We start from the raw sequence: 10,182 nt of genomic DNA on the forward strand, positions 1-10,182 counted from the left end.
AATGTGAACTTACTGACCTGCTGGGGCCTGTGTTTTCACATTCATAGCTTAAAGACAAATGCATCTGGTTTAAGTTCCTGTGTTTTCTAGGCTGACAGTGTCTCGCAGAGTCTCCTGAATTGGATATACTAATAGTAGGTATTTAACTCAGGCATGACAGGCAGACTTGATCTGAAGATAGAAGATGCACTGCTTCTGGCACTTCTTAATTAAAACAGGCTAGAAAGCAGTGTGTGGGAGGGGAAGGTGCCTTGCTTGCAGTTTGCCTTTAGGCTCCAACAACTGGTTGGTTAGGTTGCTCTGTGCTAGATTAAAGAGGCCTCTCGTACCTGATAGTCCCTCCCTGTGAGTTTTTTTGATGTAGTAATGGCTTAGCTCTCGTTGGTTTTCTTAGGAAGAAAGGCCAGCTGAGCCCTTGTTGATTCTCAGGGTAAGATGCTTTCTTGGGTAGTTCCTGTGGTTGTGTGCACGCTTCCCAGTGTTTGTGTTGCTCTGTGAAATGCAGCCCCTCAGCTACACACAGACTCGCTGCTGAGCGTGCCCCTGCCCTGTTCTAGGAGCTCTCCTGCATTTTTATCTGGTGAAGGTGCAGCCATGCAAAGCAAACTTAAGCCAGCTCCTAAGAGCTGTCTTTTCCTAAGTAACTTGTACAGATCTGTTAGAAGTGATGTGGTGCAGCCTGCCCTCCTTCGTTTGATTGCTGAAGTGCTGTCAGGAGGCTGTAAACTCCGCAGCCCTGTGGAGAGGAACCTGGGGGCCCTGTTGGCTAACAAGTTACCCATGGCAAAGCAATGTGTCTCGGTGGCCAAGGAGGCCAATGGGACCCTGGGGTGTGTTAGGAAGAGTGTGTACAGCAGATCAGGGGAGGTTCTCCTGCCCCTCTACTCTGCCCTGCTGAGACCTCATCTTGAATACTGTCTTCAGTTTTGGGCTCCCCAGTTGAAGAGGGACAGGGATCTGCTGGAGAGGGTCCAGCAGAGGGTTATGAGGATGATGAGGGGACTGGAGAGCATGGCTGATGAAGAGAGGCTGAGGGACCTGGGGCTGTTTAGTCTGGAGAAGAGAAGACTTAGAGGGGATTTGATAAATATTTATAAGTATCTGAGGGCTGCCAGGATGGGGGGACAGGCTCTGCTCACTGCTCCCTGGGACAGGACATGGAGCCATGGGTGTAAGTTGCAGCACAGGAGGTTCCAGCTCAACACAAGGGGGAACTTCTTTGCTGTAAGGGTCCCAGAGCACTGGCACAGGCTGCCCAGAGAGGTGGTGGAGTCACTGTGCCTGAAGGTGTTGAAGCAAAGCCTGGCTGGGGCACTTAGTGCCATGGTCTGGTTGCTTGGATAGGGCTGGGTGCTAGGTTGGGCTGGATGAGCTTGGAGGTCTCTTCCAACCTGGTTCATTCTATGATTCTATGAGGTTCAGGCTGCCCCTGAACAGGGGCAACCATTCCTGGTTCAGAGCTTGCCAGTGGGAGTTGCAGAGGCTGAATGCCTTGTGTTAAGAAAAGCAAAGCAGAGGCAGGCGTTCCCATCACACTTCTGGCAGTGGGAACAGGTGGGAGGAGAAGGGGGATGCCAGAGAGTTGTCTGTCTTGCTTGTCAAATGCAGATCTATTTTAAGAGCATCAAACTGGAAACTGTTCTCTAAAACTATGGCATTCTAATGATTTTTTTTTCTTGCCTGGAATACATGGCTTTCTGGCTGGCCTGTCACAACATATATGTGGCCTTCCTGCACCTCATTCTGGAAGTCTGCTGCCTGCCACCAGCTCCTCCGTGCACTGGAGGCACAGAAGAGCTATTTCGAGCCTGTGGTTTTCAAACCAGGACGTGAAGCTAAGTGCAGGCCCATGCATTTCCTCTGGATTTAACTTTCTTGTGTTAATCAGATAGACAATTTGAGAGAGAAGAATGTTTTATCCCTCTGTGGATGACAGATCTGTTTGCCCTTGGTAAAAGGCAGAGCGAGGTAATTAACACCTGTGGGACAGGGATGGGTTAGCTGGAGGGAAACCCTACTGTGCCCCAAAGCTGTCCTCTTGAAATTCTGATTTGGAGATGAATCCAAAGTGCTTGACTTGCATTTTAAAGGTGTTTTGTACATCTCCTATATGGATTAAATCAAAGGTGTTGAAAGTAGAACACTTGCTTAGTGAAACCACCAGGAATGGTGTTTTGCTGTGACCTAAAACTTGCTGTGGTAAATTCTTTCTGGTGCATAGTCTTTGTGTGTGGTTTAGCTCCCCTACCTTCCACAATCAGTTTTCCCTGTCTGAATCTATTTTTAAGTGTGTGGTAGAGTAGGGATGAAAATCAGTGATCCTACATGCACAGAGAAATGACCCAGCTGTGCAATCCAGTCACTGCCTGGTGAAGGTAGAGCAGTGATGATCCCTTTGTAACTCCACAGTGCTTCCCAGGATGGCAGTTCCAGAGCAGTGCAGTGTCCATGAGTGTGATCAGTGGCTTATCTGAGGCATAGGAGGTTCCATGTGAGTCTGAGGAAGAATTTTTTTCCCTGTGAGGGTGACAGAGCACTGGAGCAGGCTGCCCAGGGAGGCTGTGGAGTCTCCCACTCTGGAGATACTCAACAACTGTCTGGATGCATTCCAGTGTGATCTGCTCTGGGTGATCCTGCTCCGGCAGGGGGGCTGGGCCAGATGAGCTTTGGAGGTCCCTTCCAGCCCTTGGCATTCTGTGATTCTAAACACATGATGCTATGGTGGTGGTTTTAAGGGGAAGGGTCAGACAAATGTTCCTGCAAACTAGGACACGTGAAGCAAGGGAAGGGAGGGATTAATGCAAATGACATGTTGTCACAGATGGTGAAAGGGATGAGTCAGGCTCCGTGTGCTGATAGCTGCTATTGATGAGGGAACTCTCTCTCAAACAGTTATTAGTATGGTTTAAGCTTATCATTTGTGGGCCTGTGTGTTTATCCCCAGGCTTTAACAACACAGACTGTTCAAGAGCTGATGCTCAGAGCCACTTGTTCACAGCTGCTTGCACACATGGCTGCACGAAGGCATCTCCAACAAGATGATGTGTGCCAGAAGCAGTGACTGCCTGTATTGTTTTCCCTTAGCTAAGAGGATGAATGTCAACTATTGAAATAGCCTGAAAAGAGCAGGAAGAGGGTGGAAGAGTGAAGACCTTTAGTATTTTACCTAGCACATCTTTGGCTTTGCAAACCAGAATAAATGGCACATTAGAGGTGCCTAGTTACACACAGCAGGAGGAAATTCTGCTTGTCAGTGGAGTTATCTGTGTCTAAGAGAGGGTACTGTGCCCAGCTCTGGGCTCCTCAATGCAAGAGAGATGTTGAGGTGCTGGAAGGCATCCAGAGAAGGGCGACAAAGCTGGGGAGGGTCCTGGAGCAGAGGCAGAGGCTGAGGGAGCTGGGGGTGTGCAGCCTGCAGAAGAGGAGGCTCAGGGCAGAACTTGTTGCTGTCTGCAACTCCCTGAAGGGAGGCTGTAGCCAGGTGGGGTTGGGCTCTTCTGCCAGGCAAGCAGCAACAGAACAAGGGGACACAGTCTCAAGTTGTGCCAGAGCAGGTCTAGGTTGGATGTTAGGAGGAAGTTGTTGTCAGAGAGAGTGATTGGCATTGGAATGGGCTGCCCAGGGAGGTGGTGGAGTCGCCATGCCTGGAGGTGTTGAAGCCAAGCCTGGCTGGGGCACTTAGTGCCATGGTCTGGTTGATTGTGTAGGGCTGGGTGCTAGGTTGGGCTGGATGAGCTTGGAGGTCTCTTCCAACCTGCCTGATTCTATGATTTTATGAATGTTCTTGCCACCTTTTGCTTCTTTTGCTGTCTGACCTGCAGGCTCCCCTTTTGGAAGTGGCTGCATTGATTATGGTTTATTCAGGATGATAGTAAGGAGCTTTTCCATGGAAGGGACAATACCAAACTAGGTCCAAACCTCACACAAATTCAAACAGAATGCCTCCCCAGCCTTCCCAGTAGGCCCCCTTCAGATGCTGGAAGGCCACAAGAAGGTCACCTGGGAGCCTCCTCTTCTGCAGACTCAACAGCCCCAACTCTTTCAGTCTGTGCTCACAGCAGAGCTGCTGCAGCCCTCTCAGCATCCTCCTGGCCCTGCTCTGGACACACTCCAGCATCTCCACAGCCCTCTTGGAATGGGGGCTCCAGAACTGGATGCAGCACTCCAGGTGGGGTCTCAGCAGAGCACAGCAGAGGGGAAGAATCAGCTCCCTGGCCCTGCTGGCCACACTGCTCCTGCTGCAGCCCAGGCTCTGCTTGGCTTTCTGGGCTGCAGGTGCACACTGCTGGCTCCTGTTGAGCTTCTCCTCCAGCAGCACTCCCAAGTCCCTCTCCTCAGGGCTGCTCTCCAGACACTCACTGCCCAGCCTGGATTTGTGCTTGGCATTGCCTCGACAAAAGACAATTCCTTGTCTTTATCTTTCCTTCTTTCAAACATCAACAGTAATGGCAACAGGAAGATTTGAAGCAAACAAGCAGCCTGCAGTCTTCCTAATGGGCAGAAGCAGAGGCTGGAGACTCTCCTGGGTTGAGCAACACAGTGGTAGAGTCACAGCAGTGTTGCTGCCAGTGGCAGAGTGCATTTTGTGCTCACAGGGTAGCTGGGTTTAATGAGGTGAGGTACTGCTCATGCTACCTCTTCCAGCAGAGCTGAACAACGTGCTGCATACAAATGCAGAGAGCATCCAAGTGGCTTTCCTTATTTATTTGTTTGCTTATTTAGTTGGTTATTTTCCAGAACAAAATGATAGAGGATGATGTAGCTTGCAAAACTAGGACTGAACATGCTGCTAAGTTGCTGAATCTGGATTACTTCAAGCAGACAAAACAAAAGGAGGGATACTGTGGTTGCCTCTGTTAGCTGGCTTCATTGCAATGGCCTCCTTTTAGCCCTGCAAGTTTTCCATGGATCAGAATGAGGGAGAGGAAGAGGTAGGCTTGACAGCTGTGAAGGTAGATAAAACTGTGCTACTTTGAGCCTGGCTGGGATGTTTTTGTGAGAAGAATGAGATGGTAGGCTGTGAAAAGGAAACAATGCTGATGTCTGCTGCACTCATAGGCTTGCTGAGATGGGTAAGAACAGGAACATAAATATAGCTAAGAGAGTTGCTCTCTGGCTTTGGGGCTGCAGGCACTTCTCTAACCTGCCTGACCAGTCCTTCTGCTTCCTAAACCCCCTGGCCAATCCTCCAAACTCACCTTGCATGTGAGGCAAAGTCTGGGCTAAGGTAGAGGGGTGGGAGGAAGGTGGAAGGGTGGTTGGGAGCCCCTCCTGGGGACTTTACTTTCTGGGAGGGCTGCTGTGTTTCTATGTTACTTTTTAACTTGTCCATTTCTGCCTAGATTGTAAATACCTGCTTGTCTATTGTGCTAAATTGTAAGCATAAAGCTTCATTCAGTTTCCAGCTTGGCTGAGCCTAGTCTGGGTGATATTCTTAAGTGTGGGAGGGCAGGGAACACCCAAACCATCACAATAATGCTCAAGTGTTTGGTTTCCAGTGTTCTTGTATTAAATCCTTCCTGCTGCTAGGTGTCTTTTTCTGACTTGCATGTATTTTCTGACTTAGCCCTGTTAAGCTTCAGTCCATTCTTTGCCTTCTGAGAGTTTCCATAGCTCAGACTGTTCCCAGTTAGAGGATTCATGTGTCTGTAAGGTGAAGATGTTTGGTCGCTGTTACTGTCATTTAGCCCTAGATTTACACTGTCCAGATCTACCAAGTCTAGGTGGGACAGGTTCATTCTTGGTGTGGTTGAAAGGCACTGAAAGGCTGACTGTGTTCGGAGCCATCTGTAAATGGAGGCAAATACTCCAAATTACAGATCTTCATCCTACTCTCTTGAACTTTAAAGAGGTTTTAGATTGGACTTTCAATTTAAATTCCTTGGCTTTGCTTTATCTGGTTTGAAATGAATCCAGAGTTGGGACACTCTCCATGCTTCATAGTGGTTCAAATTTGAATTTCAGGGAGGGGGAGGATGAGGAGGGAGGGAGAAGGCAAGCCACTGGGGCTCCCAAACTACTAGTAATGTTTTAATTATGTGTAATAAGCTACATGAGTTTGATAATCTGAGCTTCTCTTTAGAATATTGCTGCCTATTAGGAGATGCTTGCACTGGAAGTGGTTCTTACAGTGTGAGAGGCATTTTAGCTTGTCACTTTTGATGTAGATTAAACCAAGAGTGACAGTAATGGAGGGATGTCACTCATGCCTGACAACTACTTCATCTCCATTTTCATGCACTCAGCCTTGTAGAATCATAGAATCAGTCAGGGTTGGAAGGGACCACAAGGATCAGCCAGTCCCAACCCCCCTGCCATGCCCAGGGACACCCTACCCTAGAGCAGGCTGCCCACAGCCTCAGCCAGCCTGCCCTGAAACACCTCCAGCCATGGGGCCTCAAACACCTCCCTGGGAACCCATTCCAGCCTCTCACCACTCTCATGCTCAACAGCTTTCTCCTCACATCCAGCCTGACTCTCCCCACCTCCAGCTTTGCTCCATTCCCCCCAGTCATGGCACTCCCTCACAGCCTCAAAAGTCCCTCCCCAGCCTTTATGTAAGCCCCCTTCAGATACTAAAAGGCCACAGTAAGGTCACCTCAGAGCCCATGTCTATGGTTGAGTCAGGACTTGTCAGTGTGAAACTAATGATTGGACTCGGTGAGCTTGAAGGGCTTTGCCAACCTAAGGAATCTGTGGACTGCCAGCAAGAAAGCACTTTCAAGGCTTAGTTCATTTTATAGCAAAGTGCTTTCGAGGTGTACATAAAATACACAAAAGTGCTAAAAGGATCCTTCATCAGCCAGACTTGCACACTGAACAACATGCCACTAAGCATCTGTAAAATAGATGATGATTTCAGTCTGATTTATGTTTCAGTCCTGTGGAAACAGCTGTCGACTCACACGTGGTTATGGCACTTGTGAAGTCTCCTCACCACCGAGGGGAAATGTCAAAGCCACCGTGTGTTAGAACGAGGTACTTAGCTTGGCAGGTATGGCTTAGTCAGGAAATAGGCTTCTGCTTTATACTTAGGCACTCTGCACTGCTCAGCTGAGTGGGTTGCTGCCTCAAGCACCCACCCTATAGGTGTCTGCTGTGCTCGAACAGCTCCTCCTCATTTAGTTATATAGCATTTCCTGTGGCAATGCAGAAGGGAGAGGGTATGAGCAGAGAGTCCTTTCTCTTTGGCACTCTTCTAGTGAGCAACAAGCAGAACACAGCTGTTGCCTATGTGGTTCAGAGACACAGCATGAGGTGAGTTAGAGCTGAGGTGCCAGAAGGCAAAACATTTGTGGCTGTGGCCTCTCTTCGTACTGACTTTGCCTTCCTCTGGGAGTGCAAGTGTGTTTCTCCTGCCAGTGCTCAGAGCTCTGTCCTGGCCTTTTTCCAGTAAAGAGATGAAGCTTCAGACATTCAGGCTGAGCAAAGGACATCTGATGCAAAGCTTTTATCTCCTGACCTTCAAGTGCTTGCCTGAGAGAGCTGAAAGCTCTCCTAGAGGACCTGGCTCTGGAATGGTTCCCTGGAGAATTTTCACATCTCCTGGTTTCTTATAGCTTCTGACTGTCACCAACACTGACTTAGTCCAGGGATAAATCAAAGAGCCCTGGTTCTGTCTTCTGAGAGAGGAGCAGAGAGAAGCTTCCCCCTCTCCTTTTGGGCAGTGAGAATTGCAGTCTGCAAACCACTCCACAGGAAGCACTGCCCTTGGCGTGCAGCGTCTGTGTGAATGGGAGCCTGGCAAAGGGCAAATGGGAAGACCAGGGAAAGTGGCATCATGTTTGCAGCACTGCCAGAGGAGCAGTCTCCAGAGAACGTGCTGATATCCACCAGAAACACAGCACAGACCCTTTCTGCTGAGCACGTTGTGCCTTGAGCTGCAACGCCGGCGTAAGGCGGTGTGACTGAGAGGCTGCAGGTGCAGCAGGCGTCACAGCTCTGAAACCTGCCCCTCGCTGCAGTTCTGCTGGCTGGTAGGAGAGCACACTGTGCCCTGGGCCAGCAACGGCGCGGGGCAGGGCTGGTACGAGCGAGGGTGAGGAGACTGTGCTCTTCATGGCTTGGCCTCGGGAAATCAGATCGCCTCTGAGGTCTGATCCTTGCAGAGCATGGTTAAAGAGGCCACCCCAGTATTTTGACTCTCTTCTAGCACATGTCAAGGAGAAGTGGTGCTCCAAGATGAGCCAAGCATCAGTGCAAAGATGTGTTCCCAGCAGCCCTGAGTGGATGCCACTATGCACATGTGAAATGTGCCTATGAGGGCTGCACCAAGATTCCTGCAACTCCTCATTCAGTCTTTTTCCTAGAGCCTCACCTCTTCCCTCTCTGCTCTACTCACAGCCACTGTTTACCACTGCTCTGCGGCTGTGTGCCACCAAAATGTGGCCCTGAACCCATCTCTGTAACCTTGGGCACTCTGCCTAGGTGGTGGTCTTCAGCTCTCCTACTTTCTTAGAATCATAGAATCAGTCAGGGTTGGAAGGCACCACAAGGAGCAGCCAGTTCCAACCCCCCTGCCATGGGCAGGGACACCCTACCCTAGAGCAGGCTGCCCACAGCCTCAGCCAGCCTGCCCTTAAACACCTCCAGCCATGGGGCCTCAACCACCTCCCTGGGCAACCCATTCCAGCCTCTCACCACTCTCATGCTCAACAACTTCCTCCTCACCTCCAGCCTGACTCTCTCCACCTCTAGCTTTGCTCCATTCCCCCCTAGTCCTGTCACTCCTTCACAGCCTAAAAAGTCCCTCCCCAGCTTTTTTGGAGGCCCCTTCAGGCCCTAGAAGGCCACAAGAAGGTCACCTGGGAGCCTCCTCTTCTGCAGCCTGCACAGCCCCAACTCTTTCAGTCTGTCCTCACAGCAGAGCTGCTGCAGCCCTCTGAGCATCGTCCTGGCCCTGCTCTGGACACACTCCAGCATCCCCACATCCCTCTTGTAACATGGATTCCAGAGCTGGATAGTATTCCAGGTGGGGTCTCACCCGAGCGCAGCAGAGGGGGAGCTGCTCCTGCTGCAGCCCAGGCTCTGCTTGGCTTTCTGGGCTGCAAGTGCACACTGCTGCCTCCTCTTGAGCTTCTCATCCACCAGCACCTCCAGGTCCCTCTCCTCAGGGCTGCTCTCCAGCCACTCACTTCCCAGCCTGGATCTGTGCTTGTGGCATTGCCTCAACCCAGCTGCAGGACCTTGCACTTGGTCTTGCTGAACCTCCTGAGCTTGGCTTGTGCCCACCTCTCCAGCTTGTCCAGCTCCCTCTGGATGGATCCCTGCCCTCCAGCCTGGCTGCTGCACCACACAGCTTGGTGTGCTCAGCAAACTTGCTGAGGCTGCACTCAGTGCCTCTGTCCATGGCACCCACAAAGATGTTAAACAGGACTGGTCCCAGGGCTGATCCCTGAGGGACTCCACTTGTCACTAGCCTCCACTTGGACATGGACCCATGAACAGCCACTCTTCTGTTCCTTCTGCATGTTGCCTCCCTCACAGATTACTACAGCTGAGATGAGGCAACACAAGGCACTTTATATGGAACTCTTCAAATCATGTTCTGTTGTGGATGCTTTAGTTCCTGTAGATCCTCTCTTCCATTTTATACCCAGGGGAGCGAGGCTCATCTTTGTCTAGTGATGGGTAGTGGAGTGAGTACGAGGGAGATGGGATGTAGCCCTGATTAAATCCTTGTTGGAGTGGCAGGTAGAGTTGTTCCTGTGCTGTAACACACCTTCTGCATATCTAAAAAGCCTCGTATGTGAAAGTCTCCTGCTTGCTAGCAGCGAGCTTTCATGGCTGGAAGAATCAGGTGTTGCGAGTTCTGACAGGTGTATCTTGGCAGGCAGGTAGCTGAGCAGGTGCAAAGCACATCAATGTGTCCCTCAGCTGCTGGGGTCAGGGCACATTTCTAGCTTGGGTGAGTTCAACTGAGTGGCAGGGACAGGGGATGGCCACTAAGCAGACTTAAAAGAAATTTTATTTAAACCAACTTTTTGTTGTTTTTGTTTTTAATCTGTCACCTGAATCACTCTTCCCATACCAGAGATGTGATTAGCAGGCAGATTTCAAAAGCAATGCAGTTCAGCGTGATGGGAAACACCTGACCTGTATCTGATTCCATTTGGGATCTCAGTAACAGCTGCAAATGAGGCCAAGCTGAATTCCATCAGCATAGCAAGAACTCAAGAGCCC

The sequence above is a fragment of the Pogoniulus pusillus genome, chromosome 1 (assembly GCF_015220805.1).
Source record: "Pogoniulus pusillus isolate bPogPus1 chromosome 1, bPogPus1.pri, whole genome shotgun sequence".
In the NCBI taxonomy this organism is placed as follows: domain Eukaryota; kingdom Metazoa; phylum Chordata; class Aves; order Piciformes; family Lybiidae; genus Pogoniulus; species Pogoniulus pusillus.